The sequence below is a fragment of the Chiloscyllium punctatum genome, chromosome 26 (assembly GCF_047496795.1).
Source record: "Chiloscyllium punctatum isolate Juve2018m chromosome 26, sChiPun1.3, whole genome shotgun sequence".
NCBI classification, from domain to species: Eukaryota; Metazoa; Chordata; class Chondrichthyes; order Orectolobiformes; family Hemiscylliidae; genus Chiloscyllium; species Chiloscyllium punctatum.
The window spans coordinates 39,713,148-39,733,559 of NC_092764.1; the positions used below are offsets into that span (position 1 = coordinate 39,713,148).

Genomic DNA, 20,412 nt, shown 5'->3' on the forward strand with positions numbered 1-20,412 from the left:
GCTGAGATGAGGACAGACGTTGAACATATGGTTATTACAACCAGACAACATTCATGCATAATTTAGCAAGGGCCTGTTCATACTAAACATGACACTGCCACAACTTGGGGACTGAAATATCTGAGCATTTGACCTTATCAATCAATGTTTGTTTCTTAGTTGATCTGAAAGATAGCAGTCAGGAGCACCAGGGACCTACTAAGTTACTCAATTTGCTAAAGGAAGTGCTGCAATAGGAACAAAAAGAGAAATGCAGTGGACAACATAATTTATTGTATGAACCTTTGGAATCGGACAGCAGGTTAGTTACTCTGAGACTTTGTAACATACATTCTGGCAGCTGCCTCTATGACAACACTGAACAAAAGCTAGAAGCAAATGATGTCCGTGCACTCTCCATGAAGAGAACAAAATCATATTTAAAACAGAGAAACATATTTATCTGAAATGAATTCCTCCGTGATAGCAAAATGCTTATAGACTGAGCCCTACCTAACTTCAGAAATATCATATGGATAAAGCTTCTTAATGTCCAAATGAATAAATCACATAAGAATGCTTAATTTACTCAGCTTCAAACTGTTGGAGAGCAAATCTGAAAGAAAAATTATATTCCACATGAAGAGTACTTTTCTGGAAACTATCTTCCCATCACAGATACTTTAGCATGATGTCATGTTATATCTGTAATATAACTACAGACTGAAAATTTTCCCACTGGATCCGAGTATTTCACACACTTGTATTTATTTAACACCATGCATATAGTCTTAAGATATTTGTCAACCTAGATTCCAATTTTAATTAGCCAGATCTAATATAACAGATATCAATCAAGATGAAGTTTGTTTTAAAACTTTAATTAACAACTGGTAGGCAGATCATTTGTTCATACATCTTAAAGATAGATTATTCAGGGCAGTGTTTGAATGTTTGTTGCACATTCTAGCAGATCAGTAAGGAATTTTTGTCAGCTTACCCCATTCTTCAGAGTGCAGACCACATAATAATTCAAGGTGTCAATTTATGATAAAGTGCTGCATACAGTAAAATTTATTGGATGATGTAAAACAAATCTTACAACAAACAGATTTTTAGGTACCAGTTAAATGACTTCCTGCTCAATGCCACTTGTAACAAGCACATGAAGCAAAATGTTCAACATGTCACAAGGTGATTGTTTGCCCTCTTTGCTTGATTATATTAATTCAAAGAATAACAGAAGAGTTTTGTTGGCAATGTATCACAACCTTTTTGAAGAATAACATTAAATTATCTAGATTATACTGTTTATAACCTGTCTGTCCCCCCTTCTGGCTTTTAAAATTCCACTTTTTCCTATTAAAAACGTTCTCCTTTCTTATTAAAGACCACTCCCTCATATTATCCAAGTCAATTCTTCTTCCTCTTTTTAAACTTCCATTCCATCTACCCTTATTTAAGACCCATTTCCCCTGCTCTTATTAACCATTGCTCCACCTATTCTTTTTGAAGTTCAATTTCTCAGCCCACCTGGCTCCAACCATCCCTGTTGTTTCTTATAAAGAAGTTCTTGTTGCCATGGAGTGAAGAAAAAGAGGTAATAAAAACTTGTTGAGGCAAAATGGTCAAAGAAATATGAGCAATGCCAGTTGGGAGAGATTTGCTAGTAAAATCCAAAGCAAAAAGAAAGGGAAAGAGAAAGAAACAGATGGCAAAGACAAAGAGGAAGGAAAATCTGAAGTGAAGGAAAGAAGTAAAAATCAAAAAAGGAAATGTAAATAGAAAAGTAAAAAAAAATGAACAGGAGATAAATTATTGTAGACTTGTTCCCAGCAAAATCCTCAACTAAAGTGGTTGTATTTGGTCCAAAAACATTTGTGAATCATTGAATCAGACAGTTTCATAAAATGTATTTTCTAGAATAACAGATAGTTTGTTCAAGATTTGAATTAAGGCAGTTAAGATAGGTGGGGCATATAAGAGCCTTAAAAATCTCCATAGTTATTTTGTCAGTGGTTTTACAGATGCAAAAGCACAAAGTTCCTCTTGCTTTCAGCTGAAATAGGGCGGTAGGGGAGTTAGAATCTTCTTCCTGGGACTGGATGTGGAGCTGTAATCATGGCTATCTTCACAATGTTGGAGATCGGGAGATTGGTGGAAGTACAGAATGCTAGCCAAAGGACAGTTTGAGCTGGTCCAAAGTCGTACTGTCACCAGTAGGACTCATCACACTGCCACATGGCACATAACTATCACTCACATGGAATGAACAATAAATTAAACGTCATGATCTACGCAATGCAAACTTGAAAGGTTATTTCGGGAACTTTCATCACTAACTCATATTTTAGATCCACCATTGGTGCATCTTTAGTTCTGTGGTTAGAATTGACAGAGGAGTCCTCGGACTTTCCAGAGAAGAGCAAGTTGTCTGTGGATCCACTGTCGTATGACTGATGTATACCCTTCCACTGTTAGCATTGCACACATTATAATGGATGCAGCATCTCAGATGGCTAAGGTGGCACGCATTAGGAAGCACATCATACTGTAAGCAATGACAGGTGCTGGAAACCAGGACAATGGCAGACAGTCCCCTTGAGGGTGGGAGGGAAGGTGGAGGATAGGAAGAGAGACAGAGACGTACAACACTTCAGTCTTTGTTTGGCGGGATAGATGCTGAGTCTCAGGGATCTCCCTATGCAAGTATTGGGGAAAGTGTGTGTTTCCAAAGATATTTTGGAGATTGGAAAAGTTCAACATGAACAGATTTCCAAGGTATCTCACACTATATCACCTGCAGTAATTCCCATCTCCATCAGAAGAGTGAACAACTTGATGAAAAATCAGATATGACAGAACATCAGATATGGTTGGCCCATATTAATGGCTTGCTCAAACTGGCTGCCAGCTTACACAACACCTCACTTTCCCATCTACCCAAGTGCCCTTCTACCTTTGGTTGGCAGAGAAACACACCCAATCCTAAGGGAGTAGGTGGAGAGAGGGCTCCTGACACTGAAAGCTCTTCTCAAGGTTCCTCCACTTCTCAGCCAATGCCACTGGGATTTCACCATGCAGTAGTATTACAAAACTTTGGGTGCAAAAATTCTCAGTTGTGTGACAACACCCAGTTGGGTGTTTTTCACAGCGTAAAAGTATATCATTAATGCTCTGAATTTTAAAGGAAGTAGATGTGGAATTTTTCCATTTACAATTGCTCTTTTACCCTCCAACATCAAATGTGGGGATGTTCGCTGATGATTGTGCAATGTTCAGCAATATGTTGTCAAATTCTTGGAATTCCTTCCTTAACAGCATTGTGGATCTACCAAAAGCATGTGGTCTGCAGCAGTTTAAGAAGACAGCCCTCTACCACCTGCTCAAGGGCAACTAGGGATGATGACCCAGCAAGTGATGCCCACATACCATGGATAAATGAAAATAAAGTTTATGTCTTGTCAAGATGAGATTCCTAATGCTAGGTTCTACCATGGCTCAGACTGGCTTTTCGCACACAATCTTCCCATGTTCACTTTATTGGTTATGAAGCCAAACTCTTGGGCTCCTTCCTCAAGAATCATGTATCTGGGGAAGCAGAAGTATTCATCACTGCTGGAACCTTCAGCTTTTCCACCTCTGGTTTTATGTATATAAAGCTGGGCCGCATGGCACTTTACAGAATTACATGTCAGAAAGTGGCCCTCACATTGTGGGGCTTGAGCCTCAATATTCAACCCATGTCTGAGAGGAAAGAAAGGCTCACCTTGCACTTCATAGATAGGGACCTGGAGTTGTTGGTGGATGAAACAGTGGAGTGATAACATGTCTTCTGTCAGCCAAAGGCTGCAGAGGCCACATCAACATCTAGAGTAGACTTCAATTGCTGCCCAGGTTGGTGCAGTGTCCTGAATGAAGTGGGATACCCAGCAATATAGGAAGATAGTTCTGTCAATGATCTTCTGCTCTCACAAGGATAAGTGGCACCACCTTCCCTCTGGTAGGGCCTCTACTCACTCTAATTCTGCCACCACACAAGCATCTCACCAGGTTTCATGGACTACAACATTCATTTTTACATGCATCATCTTCACTCATTGGCTCGCACACAGCTCACTCTCCCAAATTACTACCTCTTCCTGCCCCCTGTGCTTCCCATTCACTTACTGCGGACACCTCACCACCTCTCCTGCTCACTGCCCATCCATCATATACAATCCTGCCTTTGTCACACTGGAGGAAAGACTGGCCCAACCTCCAGACAAATAGTTCAACAAGGCATTCCCAGATCTATCTGTAATCCCCAGACTGGTTGTATTTTACCTGACTGTGTGTGATCTAATCCCTGAACTGTATAAGCATGGATCCCCAGACACTGGTGGAACCAAGTGCCTGACTGAATAGAACATAGAACATTGACATAGAACATAGAACATAGAAGAATACAGCGCAGTACAGGCCCTTCGGTCCTCGATGTTGCGCCGATCAAAGCCCACCTAACTTACACTAACCCACTATCCTCCATATACCTATCCAATGCCCGCTTAAATACCCATAAAGAGGGAGAGTCCACCACTGCTACTGGCAGGGCATTCCATGAACTTACGACTCGCTGAGTGAAGAACCTACCCCTAACATCAGTCCTATATCTACCCCTCCTTAATTTAAAGCTATGAATGCATCCAAGGCACTGATTCGAGATAGGATAAGCCCATTAACTGATTGTGGTGGAACCCCCTGACAATCTGTCACCTCTCTCTGCCCATATTAGGACTGTTACCCTTTAATTTTCACATATGGGAATTTGTTCGAAGCTTTTTTTTATTCATTCATAGGAAGAGGGCATCGCTGGCCAAGTCAGCATTTATTGCCCATCCCTAATTGGCCAGAGGGTAGTTAACAATCAACCACATTGCTTTGGGTCTGGAGTCACATGTAGGCCAGATCAGGTAAGGATGGGAGTTTCCTTCCCTAAAGGACATTAGTGAACCAGATGAATTTTTCCAACAATCAATGATGGATTCGTCATCATCATTAGACTCTTACTTCTAGATTTTGCTAAATTCAAATTACACCATCTGCAGAGACTGGGTTCGAACACGGGTCTCCAGAACATCACTGGGTCTCTGGATTAACAGTTGACCATCTATTCCACTTTGGCCATCGCCTTCCCTAGATGCAGGCAAATGCTTGCACATTCTCCAAGTGCCACACAATGACATGTTCACCCCCCTGGACTGTTCAGTGCTCCTTATCATCACAAGCTCCCTGCCTCCCCTCTATGCCAAAAAGCAACGCCAGCTGCAGAGACTGGCAGCCTGTACGTGAGCACTAAAGACCTTGTGCACTAAGAACACAATGTGACTCGCACAAAAGCTGGTAGCATTCAAGTAAGCTAAAGTAGGACAGTAAGATGCACCTTTCCATGTGAATGCAAAAGTATCCTGCATAGATACACGAGACTCTATCCCCATGTGCAAAGTGACATGGCAGAAGCATGGCAAATGTGTCTGTCAGCTCCAAAGTGTTGACAGAGTGAAGTGGCTCTTAGTTGGTCCACAAGGAGGCATCAGTACATGGTGAGAGGCTGGTTACTTGCTGAAGCCGATTTGAATAAATGAAAGGCCAAGCAAGATTGTGGTCAAGGAGTAGGAGCATTGCTCAGAAGAAGCAATTGCATGGTGGTTAGGACAAGTAATTGGCTGACTGCAGACACCAGGTACCCATTCTGATTTACATGTCAGGAGTTTGTGATGTTGGTATCTTGGTAAAGGAGACAGTTGGGGGTTTTAATAGAATGCAAATGTATTGTAATAAGGTAGTCATCACTCAATTGCGTCATTCTGAAGTTGCCATTTTAATGACTATTCTGGAGAATTTGCTGGGGGCAAGTTGATGGATACCTCCAAATCTATCAAAGTACCAAAGCCCCATCTTGATCATGCCAATGGATTTCTTGACTGTTTTTCTGACGGTGATATTCATCTCCAGTACCTAGGTAGCAACTTTTCCTTATTAGCCAGGTCTTGAGTGGATATCCCTTTGTTCCCCTAGAATCCCTCTGAGGTTGTCTGGTGGAGAAAACATTAGATTGCCAAAATATGAAAAAGAGCTGTGGGGGCATTCCTAGAAAATTATCAACACCGTCTTATGATGGTCAAACACCAACTGGACGTTAAGGCAGAGGAAACCATTCTGCTAAACAAAGAATATCTGATTGTGTCTTGACTGCCACATAAGTACACCAGCAGATCCCTAGAAGGACCCAGACACAAAGATGTTGAGGACTGTGGTCACTTTGACAGCTTTCAGAAATGCACGGACACTTATTCCTTTCAGACTACCCACATCTGTGACTATTTGCTGTGGGAGCCTGAGCTCGCACTGCAAGAATCCTAATTGCCCTGTGTTGAAGGTATCACCTCCTTTGAAGTTCTGCTCTGTGCCCATCCCTCTGCGCTGAGTAACAGTATGTAGCTGTGGGGGATGTGGCTGCTGCTGCTGGACCTGTTCTCTGTGATCCACAGTATGTAGCCCCTATGTTTCAGGGAAGTCCCACACTCAAGAAATTGAGATTGCACTCATTGAATTCCAAGGCATTTAAATAGAATTGGACAAAGTTGCTGTTCCTAAAACAAATTGCGGATTCTGGCTGAAAAAAACTAGACCTGTCAATATTAGCTTTTTACAAGCTTGCTGGTTTCAGCCTTTATACTGTAGCTAATGGGTCAATTTCAGTTAACAATGACTTCCCATTGTGTATCTGTCTCCTCTAACCTGGTGAGATGTTGAAACAGCATGAAACCCCTCACTGGCAGGAAAAGACAGTATATAGGGTTAAAGAGGCTCTTACTCCATTATTTAATTGTTGTAATTGGTTTCCCAGCTGAGCCAAGGAGTTTCCTGCTGACCTCAGAACTCATCTCATCGAAGGAAGGAAGGGGATGGAATGGGTTCAGGACCCCAGCCCAATGTCTCTTTTAGGGGATTTAACTCCCCCCATACACACCAAATCATAACTGGGAAAATTCTAACCTAAGGGCCAACAGCTCTTGGATGTTCATTGGATGCTAGGTTCAAGTCACATCATGCAAAACATAGACTATTTTAGCCACTGTACCACAGAACCTAACAAATATGTACATTATGCACGTGTAACCTGTGCATTGTCCATGTGTCAGGTCTATTTGTGTATCAAATTATATTTCAATAATTGGATTTTATTATAATACAATTCAATCAGTTCATTCAAGACTGCAAAAATAAAGTCAGGAAAATACTATACAGCACCTTGAACTTGCTTCATCAATGAGTAAGATCATGACTAGCTCAGCCCCACTTATTTGACATGCCCAATATCCCTTGCTCCCCTTAGAGAACTAAATTCTGCCCATCTCAGCCTAAAACAGATTCAATGACGAAGAATCCACAATACTCTGGGATAGAGAATTCCAAATTTTCACAAGTCTCTGGGGGGAAAAAATTCTACTTACTTAAATGATCAGTCCTTTTCCCTAACAGTGTACTCCCATGTTCTAGATTTCCCATTCAGAGGAAACAACCTCTCAGTGTCCACCCTGTTAAGCTACTTCTGAATCCTCTGGGTTTCATTAAGATCATCTCTCATTCATCTAAACTTCAGAGACTACTGGTTCAATTTACTCAGTCTTTCATTACCAAACAATCATATCAACCTATCTTCTTGTGAATCTTAGCTGTGCTGCTTCAGATAAAATTATATCCTTCTTTAAATATAGAGCACAAAACTATGCACAGTACTCCAGGTACGGTCTGACTGAAGCCTTATACAACTGTAGCAAGGCTTCCTTAACCTTTACTCCAATCCTTTTACAATAAATGCCAACAGACTATATGCTTTCCCAACAATCCTGTGGTTCCTTTGTGTGAGTATGCTTAAGTCTCTCTGAACATCAACATTTAGATATTTCACAATTTTTAAAATGTATGGTACTTTTTTGACAGGTACATCTGGGCCAATGACTGCAATCTGGAACTCTAAATGCTCCACTGTGCTTGGATTAAGGGAGGGACCACTGTGCTTAGGTTGGAGAACCCAAGGGCTCGGACAAGGAGCACTGGGACCCTTGATTTCTACCCCTTGTCCTGCAACTAAAGTCAATAACCTCAAAACTGTACACATTATACACCATCTACCAACTTTTTGCCCACTCACTAATCCTGCCTATACTGCTTTCTTCCCTCCTCAAAACTTACATTCATACATAGCTTTGCACCAGCAGCAAACATAAATACAGCACTCCTCCTTTACATTGTGCATGACAGAGGAGAGCAGTTCCCTTCAGCTGTGTCTTTGTTCAGAAAGGACATACTGTTTTTGCAGAATTTCTCTCAGCAATGGATTGCTTCTGCACAGCTTTGGCCCTTGGATATCTGAAAACTTTTGGAACTTTGCTCATTGATATATTATACAGCACTGCATCTTTTGTCATTGACTGTATAGCTGTTGTTATAGTAGTTCTTTGCTGACCATGTGTAGGTATTCCTATGGGCATAATTTTGTTCAAGAGGAAAAGAACAAGATTCAAGGAGGGATGAAATTCACCTAAAATTTTACTTTAGATATTCCATACAGACAAATCCTGATGTTGATGTTCATAGATACAGAGTCACAGGGCTAATCTCAACCTGTTAGTAACCTACCCATGCAGAATTTAGTTCCTGATGCAACCATTAATGAAAATTGCACATTACTATAGCCAGGCTCATAAACTAATTGCAGCAATGGAATAGCTTTTGCTTATGATTATCAAGTTTATAATGAAGATCAAATCTGACAAAGACCATATTTTAACATGCTGTCACATGAATATCATTACATCAGTGCATGTTTACCTTGAAACCTTAATCAGATCAAAACACTTTTCATCACCTATCCACAGTTTCAAATGATGGGTGAGGTAACATCATTTTGCAGTGTCTCCTGAATCCTGCTTCTTTTGGAATGTTGCACTCTCCTGCAAATAGCGCTACTTGCTGCCACTGGAGCATCTCCAGTAAGATCTCAAATTCCTGATTGATGAATGGTGTCAATCTTTGACCAGTCTTTTTTCACACATACGCAATAACAATTCCAGCTTTAAGAGTAAGCAGTAACCCTTTAAGAGCTGTTGGTGCTAGGAATCTGAGCTTGCAATGTCTGCCTGTTCCCTGGATATCATGACTAATGCACCACGAATCCATAAAAACCTCACGTGTTAACCAATCCTCAAGTTCACATTTTCTCAAGGATGTGGAATATCTCAGCGGAGACTTATATGGGCCACACAATCAGTCCAAGTTACCTTTGTCAGCTAAATTGTAATTACCAAAGATACTAAAATGTACGCCTTTTGTGGTTAGACTTGTCCCACTGTGATAACACATTAGGAACTCATCACTATTTTCTGACCAGTCTACTGCTCCAAAATGAATCTTCACCAAAGTGGGAATGATAAAGAAATGATACCAGAAACAGAACATTACAGGGTGGACCTTCTAGGGCTAAAGTACAATGAAAGAGTGTGGCAGCAGCTTTTGTCTTAGATTCCCCAAAGGGGAAATAGCAGTCTACTATGTCGACAGAGACACCAAACAGTTCCTCATGAAGTGAACTAACAGCATTGGTGAAACTTGGAATCAGGTCCCCAACAATAATTATTGCAATATGAATAAAAATAGTAAAATAAATTTGAAAAAGACAACGAGAATGATGTTTAATGTTAGCCAGCCTGAGGTCTAGATGCCAGCAACAAAAGCTAACTGTGCAGTGTGAATTTTGTCAACGAATGTTGAGAAATTGAAAAAGACATGTATTGGTTTAGCTCCCTTGAATGCTCAATTAGTAAAGGTAGTGTGTGACTGTGCCATATAGACTAGAAGCTTCCAGGTTTGATTGCCAGACTGCACTGAATTAGTTGATCTCAGCAAGAGTGGCAGAAGGAGCACTGCAATTGGCCTCATTACTCCCTCTTATTGGATTCTGTTACCTTTCTCAGACATTTAAGCTAATGCTTTCATTTTGCCAACTTCCTTCACTTTTTTTCATTTTCTGAAGGCATTCATTCTTGATCAGGTAATGTCATGTGAGTTCCAAGGATATGCAGGACAAAACCTAAGTGGTCAAACTCCAATTGTGAGCTTAATGTGTATTGGCACGTTATCTGACTATAGAGGGTATCACAGTCAATCCCAAATTTGACCTGATATTAACCCCCATGTAGAAGTCTCTTAATAGCTTTCAGAAATACGAATAATTAATGATTTTTTTCATCTCAATACAGTTGTGTGTGACCTATTGCAAAGCTCCTAATGCCACCCTTCTTGAAACTAGGTAACAGAGGGTGGGATTCAAATTTGGAACCATATGGTCTGCAAGAACTCTGTAAAACACTAACTTTTTAAATCAAACAATGATGAGAATGAAGGAAATGCTGTTCATCAAAATCTATATCAGAATACACACTTAAAGTTAGTCTGTGCAACAGTCTGGAATACCTGGCATGACTACAGATGTTAAGAGCAAAGTCTCATCATTAAAAGGCTTCACACCGTGGAAAACTAAGATTGGGGAAAGGCAATTCAAGTTATCCAGCTCCACTTTACACCACCCCTCGCCCCCTCCCGCAACAGACATATCTAATCTTATTATAGTATTTTTACAACTCATACAACTCACATCCTGTACATGAAACATAACTAATGCTTGTCTGACTATCAACATAAAAATTGAAGAAGAAATTATGAGAGACAAACTGTATCAATGTGCTTCACAAAGCATGTGAATGAAAATGTCACATAATGGGTTACATACCATGCAGGTCAAGAAATAGCCAACTTGAAAACAGTCCAGGCCACCCCACTGCCACAACATCCACCATGATCTACATTGGCTTTACAATTTTATTTGCAATTAATAGAATTAATGAAGAAAAACCTTCCTTTTGTCAAACTGGACATTTTGAAGAAGCTGTGAGAATGCTTCACAGCCTTTAATTGCGAAAATTCAGAGATCAGAGTTGGAATGCTAACAAAATGGAAGTATGCATTCCTAATCAGAGGGAGAATGGAACAAAAAGTCGGCCAAAAGTTGTTTTTATTTAACAATATGCAACGAAATTGAAACATAAAAAAATTTAAACTTAGATTGTTTTGTTCGTTCAGAAATAATAAATTCCAGGCCACTATTTCCAAATGTCATAAGAAACTATTAGAACATATTTGTGAAATTTGAATAGGTTGTTGGAGCACATTTAGCTAAAGCTGTTACCGAGATACAGTACTGGAGTATTATTAGATCCCATTAATCATCACTCTGCTAAAGGCATTGACAACAACTATGAAAAGGGTTTTTACAGTATATAAATGATGTGTTCTCTTTCATAGCTATTGTATGATACAAAGGAATTTTAGGCAAGAATAATGCCAAAGACTTCAGTTTTAATTAATATTTACAAAATTGAGGACCTAAGTCTAAAATATTATGCAATACTAACTGCTACAGCAGTAAACCATAAAACAATTACAGAGGTGTTAGGGCCAAAACCAGAAGGTTCAACTGGCATCTAAAAATGAAAGAAAACCCTTGAGCTGGCATTTGAAAACCAGCAGTAAGTCCAAGTTTTTAAAAAATTTTAATATTTATTCAATATTGTTCAACTTTTTCCTCAGTTCGTTATTCCCTTTTATATGGACACAATCAGAGAGTGCATCTGTCTGATTACTGGATCTTTGTGAACACCAGTGGGACAACTTCCTGATCAAATTGTTAAGAGGTGCATCTTAATGGAATCGTAATCACCTTAATGCCAGGACTAAACAGACAAAACTTGACTCCAATTGAATCTTGGTACAAATGTTACTATTTGCTAATGGAGCAAATACATATTCTGATGGTGTCATTATGATAGAATTCATTCAGCTGAAGGAGTCTGGTCATTCACCCCATTCCTATTCTTCTTCTGGTTGGGCATCCAAAGTGCTTAAGGCAACATCACATTATATATTTATCGAACCGTCATATCAAAATAGATTTAGTTCAATAATATTAACTTACTTTAAAAAAGGTTGTTATAACTTTTGAGAGGATTTTACCAGTTGACCGCATAACAATGACAGTTGATCGACAGAACTGTGCCAATGTTGTAATGAGTTCTGTGATGATGTCACGAATCATACAAGCGGTGATATTGAAGGGATCTCATAATATAGACTAATTGAAAGCAGGATAGATTCATAGCACCACCAAAATAAAGAAAACATTGTGTAACTTTACAGCATGAGCTAACTTCAGTATAGGGAACATAAATGGAGACATTTAGAGACAAGTGGCTTTGTTTTTCCTTTCTTTTTGAATATTCATAAATAAGTAGATTATACATGATCCAATGTTTAGATATGTTGTTGCCTCTCAAATCCACAGCCACTTCTTCTGCAACTCTACATTGACTTCTCTAATCAGGCTTCCACACCTGCCACTGCACTGTCACAGTTGAATCAAATAACATCCTCTGTGACAGCAAACTATGGTAGGCTATCTCACATTCTTTATCTTCACCCATCTACAATCCTTCATAGATTTGACCATACCAGCCTTCTCCAATGCCTCTCTTTTCTAGTCCATCTGAATTAGACTTCTTACATCTGATTCCATTCTGAACTATCAACCATAATAATAGAATGTCCTACAATACCTTCTCTTTGTACCCAAAGATCTGGTGCTGGCTCTTTCTTATTTTTAAATTGTGTGCTTCTCTTCTTGAATTCAAAATACCAGATTCTGTATTTGTGCTAACACTCAACTCCATTTCTTCACCACTTTTCATTACTGCAGCACTGTGTCTATGTCGTCAGCCTCCTTATCTAATATTTGCTTTCTGATGAGTTGGCTCTCCTCCAATTAAACATTAAGACCACAAAGCCATTGCTTCCAGCCCTTCCCACAAACTTCTTTCCATTTCAACCATTTCTCCCTTCCGTATGACAACTGTTGCAGGTCAATCCGGACTGTTTTCAGGCTTGGTGTCCCAAATGGCCATAAATTAAACTCCTGTTCACAAATCCCCTACAACTCAAAGACTGTATGTTTCCATTTCCAAACCATTGCTGCTCATGTTGTCCTTGTCTCGGTCCATCTGCTGTTAAAAACCACATTCACAACATTGTTACTTTAAAATTTGACTATTCCACATTCTCCTCATCAGCATCCCACTAACAACCTCCCAAAACATGAAAGCAATACAAAACTCTGCCATCCATGTCTTAACTTGGACCACACAACAGCCCTGTGTTTGATGACCTTTCTCAGATCCAAGTCCACCAATGACTTAATTTTAGAATTCTAATTTTTGTGTTCAAAACATTCCATTATCTCAGCCCTATATGTTTCTATCCATCGAACCTTCTGGAACTCTCTCCTCAAATCTGGCATCTTGTGCATCTTTCATTTTATTTGCCCCACCATTGGAAATCATGCCTTTAGACATCTCTGCTCTGAAATTCTATACTCAAAAATCTGTCTCACTATTCACTTTTCCTTTGAGACACTCCTTAAAACATACATTTTAACCAAGCTTTTAGTAAATCATCCCAATATCTCCTTTGGCCTTGTGTCAATTTTTCTGATTATGCTTCCTGAAACTCTTATCCTACATCATAGGTATGACATACATGAAAGTTGCAATTAAATAATTGTGTTTATTTTACACTCACAATGATTGAAAACATTTTAGTTTTCTACAGATCAAAGGGACAATCATTGCCTCTTAGCAATTGGCAAGCAATACTATACTGGACTGAAATTTCATATGAATTATCAATAGATCTGGTTTTGAATTTACTATTCATGAAAGAAGAGATGCATGAATATTCCTCATTATAGCAATTACAATTATAGCATTCAATTGTTCCACTTTTCATGATGTGTCTGTTTACCATTGATGTTCACTTTGCTTGATTAGTTAAGTTGGGTGTGGTCACAGAGAAAAGTAAACAAACAGGAAGCTGAAACTGTAAGCATTGAGCAGACATTTTAAAGTATTATGAACAAAACCTGCTACGCACATAAAAATTAATGTCATCTCAGCATAGCCTCAATGTTTAAAATATACAGCAATAATGGCAATAGGGTTCATGCACCTGCCGGCTCATATCACTTTTAAGTACAAAATCAACAGTATTGTTAACCAAACATAATTTCAAGTTCATCTTATATTGTTCTTGATCAACTAACCGATTTTTAACAAGTATACATTTTAACATAATTTGAGATGCAAAGGCTCATGTCCTTTCTTGATATATGAAAAGTTGTTATACAAGATCACAACTTATCGAGCACAATTTTCTGCCAATTAAAAAATGAAAGCAGTCAGTTCTCAAATTAATTCATTCAGAAATCTTAAGTACATTGAGCAAGGAGTGAAGACAGCATTGAAGAAACTTAAATCCTAGTTGACTGGCTTCAAAGTAGATTAGATTACTTAGTTACAGTGTGGAAACAGGCCCTTTGGCCCAACAAGTCCACACCGACCCTCCGAAGAGCAACCCACCCAGACCCATTCCCCTAAATTTACCCCTTCACCTAACACTACGGGTAATTTAGCATGACCAATTCACCTAACCTGCACATTTTAGGACTGTGGGAGGAAACCGAAGCACCCAGAGGAAACCCCACGCAGACACAGTGAGAATGTGCAAACTCCACACAGACAGTTGCCTGAGGCGGGAATTGAACCCGGGTCTCTGGCACTGTCCGGCAGCAGTGCAAGCCACTGTACTATAATATGAACATCAATGATGTATCGTGTCCCTCCCAATGCCATATATTATATCTTACAGGGTGTGTCACATCACTCCTTCAGGTTGTACAACACAAATTCAAATAAAATGCAGAGATAAAATCATGAAAAAGACCACATTTACTGCAGGAGTCACATTCAGTATCATTTAAAGATATTCCAAATAAGTTCATCTCCATTTCTTAGTGCTGTGCATTACATTTAAGCACTTTTCTGCTCTTGCTTACCCAAACAATGGACTTTACAAATAACAGAACACCAAGGAGTCGTTAGGGCTCTCTCTTCATTACCTTGAAAAAAACAATCATTAGACACCAGAGTACATACGTAATTAGAAAATCACTTCCTTTGCAATCCAGGCTAAGTACTTTACATACTGTAATTACAGGGACAAAATCAATTTTTAATCATTTCACTGATTGGGCTCATCAGCTCTGTGGGAAAATTGTATCCTGCTTGTTGTGCAAAAGCAACATCTGGGAAAAAACAATTACCCTTTGTTTTCTACTACAACACTTTAAAGCTTCTTATTTATAAAAATCTGAGGGGAAAAGACTGAAACTGATTCTTCCAGAGGACATTATGTCCTTGATTATTTATGGAACGCTCAATGCATTTTTGTGAAGCTATTTCTTTTTTGTACTGATTTATCATTACTTTTTTGGAATTAATTATGGTGCGTTATGCCTACCAGTGATGTTTTGTCATAGGACAAAAATAAGTTTGATTGCTTGCATTCAGTTGTCTGCTCATTCCAAAGCTGAAGTACTTAATTCATAGCGACCCACACACACTGTAAGAGCTCATCTTGCTAATAATGGATAATCTATTGTGTTGTTTGGGACCTTTGAGAAAAATTAATGACTTATGCAATGTAAAGAAATACCAATAAAATAGTCTGTCTACTGAATGCAATCAGGAGGAGATGGAGTTGGCAAGTCTTAGCTAAACATTCTGTCCCTTTATTTGAAGTCTTACCTCATTTACATTGCAGTAATAATTAGTGTTGCAAAAGCTGACTTCACTGTGAATTGATTATAATGCGAAGTATCACTGCATAAGGTAGTATCTACAGATGAATGCACACTTATCATTCTCTTTAAAAAGTCTGGCATACTTTTTGCCAATTTTCGTAAAGCACAAATAAATAAATAAAAAGTATTAGCTACCATACCCCCTTTGCATTCACCATGAGACATAATCTAATTTTAATAAAATCTACTTTTTTTCAGGAAGTGTAAAGAGCTTAAAACGCTTGAATAATTTAATAGAAAAATATGACTGATAGCAAATTATCAGCAAGAACAATATCTCATTGTGATACTGCAATGTGACCAATATTACAATAATACCTTGTGGATGTAAGGATTTAAACCAGAACTTTGTTGGAAACAGTGATGTGCCAGCCTTTATCAGCTCAAACAGCATAGCATAGAACAGGAACAAGAAGTCAGAGAGTGTTCCACCATTCATTTCAACACCCAGTCAACAATTGGTTACAGAGTTCTAAACATAACACAGGAGGTAGATTCAGGGGAAACAGTAACAACAATTCAATTTGTACTTGTACACCAATTTTAATGTAGCAAATGTGTCAAGTCATGTCAGAATAATAAAAGCAGATAGAAAGTGACACCAAGCTAAATATTGAGATATTAGGGTGGGTTACTGAAAGAGCAGTCAAAACGTTAAGCATCTCTTAAGGAAGGGAAGTGTACAGGTGGAGAAGTTTAGGGACAGAATTTGAGAATAAGACCTTAGGCAGTTGATAGCATAGCTTCCATTGGTGAACATTTAACATGCCAGAGTTGGAGATATGAGGAGTCCTCAGAGTTATAGGAATTTACAATGACAGTCAGACCCATAAATGGTTAGTAATGTGAGAATAGAAATTTAAAATTTGAGACATTAGTATATTGGAAGTCATCGTAGGTCAGTGAGCCCAAGGATGATGGAACAGCAACATTTACTGTAAGTTAAAAATGGAGAAGGTTATAGATCTAGGGATGGGCAACTTCTTAAAGGGATTTGAAGACGTTCTTTACAATTAGCTCTAAACTCTTATTGCTAGTGCATTTGTATACTGCAACAAATACAAATATCTCAAAATTTGACCAGAAAAAAGGGCCAGATTAAAAATAGCTCAAAATGACATAGGCTGGATATAATGTAGCTAACTACAGTAAGCTTGTAGTCAGGGCCACAAACTCACAAACCCAATGGTGGTAAAAATTAGCCCTCATTAAGGCAGCGGCAGAAATGGCCTGATATTGTAAACCCACTCTCTGGTTAGATTCACAGTTGAGCCATTTAAAGGTTATTATTCCTGATCCCACCCAAACTTAATTGTGGTTCTGAGATTCTCCTGAACTTGAAGTGTTTCTGTGCATCCTGAAGACCAGCCAGCAAAGCCTATTGGGTTCGAGATCAGCGACCCCTCTTTCAGAGATACTTAGCGCCTGATTTAGGGTTGCAACATTGAGAAATGCAGTGTCCTTGCTGAAAGGCACCCCCATTCTTTGCATCTGAGCACCAAGCACCAAACTTCCTCCATCTACATGCTGGCCAGTGACCAATTCCCTATGAACCCTCACTCAACTATCTCTAGGGATCCCAAGATGATTTTTGGTGAAGACAATGGAGGGTTGTTAGCTTCTGAGTGACCAACAGCTCCTGGTGATAATCTGCCATTAGCCAATTAAGTGCCTAAGCTTCATTTAATTTGTTCAAAATGGAAAAAAATCCCCCATATTTGAGGTATTGGATGAGTTCCAAGACACTCTATGCCAACACTATACACTCAGGGACAAGCAGAGGCAGATTAGGCTGTATGCCTAGAGTTTTCAAGAAGCAAGAGAAGATAGTTCAAAGATTCTATATTAGCATTGATAAAAATAGAAAAAGGTTAGGATCCAGAGGTGACAGAGTAATCATTCACCAATTAGCCAAGATATTTTCTTGAATATCATCTGGATTTGCAAGAAACTGTTGAAAGAAATATTATATCATTTAATTTTGTTTTTGATGTTTTGGATGTTCTGAAATGCTCCACATGCATATTTATTTGATATGATAATGCATTTGCCCCAGACACATTTAAATATATGAAGAAGGCTTTATGAAAGCAGTCAAGCAGTACTTATTGCTACTTTTAGTGTTGCTGTTGAAAACCATTAAAAAATATTGCATGTGATAAGTGACAAAGTAGTATAAAATGATCCAGTATCGTTACTTTATAATTTGCAGTCCCACTGTTGTGAACAGCACACAATAACTCAAGGGCAAAACGGCATTAAAAGTCCATGAATTTTTGGCCCACACACACCATAATTCTTGTAGGGGTGTTACAAAACTTGGATACCATCCTGATCTTATAATGGGGCTTCTGTGGGATTTTCATATACCAGCTTCACAGGGTCAGAGCAAATGATCGATAAAATTATAGTTGCCAGATGGTACATTGGACTCCAACTGGAGTTCAGCTAAGCATAATTGTTGAGATCTTTCAAAAAAATCAGCTTCTTAAAGAAATATTTAAATAATCTCTTTTATATGGGGACCATTCAATACTTCATTTTTTATCCCCCAGATAAAATCAAACCACATGCCACTTCCCAGGAAACAGCAAGTTGTGATATAGGTTGCAGCCTATGGATATCGATTAATAGCATCTCATAGGGTCATGTACACACTAACGTGTTCCTTCAACAAGAATACTGAGGTCAGCATGTCTGGTGTGGATTTTCTTCATGACTTAAATAAAGCTCTGTGTGAACAAATTATACTAACCTTCCCCTTCATGACTCTAGTTTTCATTCAAAATATGTGCCTGTTATTAATAATACTGCAGCTAGTTAAAATAAACTCTCAATTTTTGCCCTGCACTCATTTTAATGTTAAATGCTTCTTTTAGGTTCTCAGTTAACATTCTTAGCTCAAATGAATATCTTTTACCAAGTTTCTAAACATATAACTCGTGACATCATCAAATAAATTTTCTGTAGTGATATAATTTCTGTAATATAATTATTGTATCAAAAAGATCCTTAGCTATAATATTTGATACTCAATATATAAGAAGATTTACTCTTGTAGAGCCATACCCATCACCAGCACTATTTTGGGAAATCAGCATAGCCCAAAATCACTTCAATCTGATGTATTGATAATTTATCATTTAGGGCATTTTTTATTCTTCTTTTTCTGAAGCCTACAACTTTACATTTGAACTGTATTTAACACACTCTGTGTTCTCCTTAATTGGTTTTGTCCTGCAATAGTCTTTTCTGAATTTCTTCAGAAAGATCCATAGGGTGAAGACCTCAAAACTGACACCCAACATTCCTCCAATGTTGAAAGAGGGCTATTGGTGGTGGTCAACCTGAAGTCTAAGCAGAGTAACTTCATGGCTTTCCCATGGTCCTGAACTCTTCTTGAGAGCCTGAAGGTTAAGGCTGGTTGGGAAATGGCCCTTAAGTTGGCTTAATTAGACATTTAAGAGCCTTAACTTGGGCAAGGGTGGTCGGGTTGTCCTCGTCCACCCCACCAGTGGTCAGGGTGGGCAGAGACTTGGGGAAAGCCCATCTAGAATATTTTACACTTGCCCTACTGTCACTAAATCTGACAACAAGGGAAAGTAAAATTCTATCCATAATCTTTACAACAAATCTGTGTCACTTTACTAAGGATTTCAGAAAATCCAAAATATCCAAATTTGCTGCATTTGTTTTGTCCAAACATTTGGTAGTTACATCAAAGAATTTCATGACTGGGTTAGTTAAACATGGCCTACTCTTTATAAGTCACTGATGAGCTTGAACCTTTCTAATGCTTTCAATCACTATGTTCTCCAGCAGTTTTGTTCTAACCAATTTAGATTAAATGATCCATTGTCGCCTGGCGTAATGTTTTCAATCTTTTCAAAAGCGGTGTAACTTTTGTTAGCATCCAGTCCATTGGACCAATTCTTGTTTCAAAAGAAGTTTGAATAATTATGGTGAATGTTTGTTATTCATCACTTTTTCTTCAGTATTCTGGGATCTAAACCATTTGGTCTTCGTGACTTATCAGTTTTCATTTTCATAATCCTGTTGCTGTTGTTTATTGTGAAAATTATATTTATTAGATCTGCCACTATAATTACCTCTACTACCCCTAATGGTCTTCCAATAGCCATCTTTATGAGAAAGCCAAAATATTTGTTATGCATCTTCTTAGTGATTTTCATGGAATTATTTTTGTAATGGCTGTTGTGTCATTGCTTTCCCTCCTTTGAACTTCACAGGGGCTAAATTTGAGAGATATTATAGAACATAGAATGTGACAGTGTCGATCTGTGGAACCAGTGTGAAGCCCATCATCCTACACTATTCCATTTTCATCTGTATGTTTATCCAATGACCATTTAAATGCTCTTAAAGTTAGCGAGTCTACTACTGTTGCAGGCAGTATGTTCCATGCCCCTACTACTCTTTTAGTAAAGAAACTATCTCTGACACCTGTCCTATATCTATCACCCCTCAATGTAAAGCTATGTCCATCATGCTAGCCATCATCACCTGAGGAAAAAGAGTCTCACTGTCCATCCTATCTAACCCTTTGATTATCTTATATGTCT

General features: G+C 38.6%; 1 protein-coding gene across 16 annotated transcripts in view; it reads right to left on the reverse strand.

Annotated features, from left to right (window-relative positions):
* Nucleotides 1-20,412, reverse strand: part of znf536 (zinc finger protein 536) — a 597,614-nt gene that overhangs the window by 469,533 nt on the left and 107,669 nt on the right. The window contains exon 1 of one of the 16 annotated variants that reach the window (XM_072596179.1): nt 15,023-15,042. The exons of the other annotated variants lie outside the window; for them this stretch is intronic. The gene's annotated coding sequence lies outside the window, so the exon portion shown is untranslated. Of the gene's footprint in view, nt 1-15,022; nt 15,043-20,412 lie in introns of those variants that run through there. 16 annotated transcript variants of the gene reach the window in all.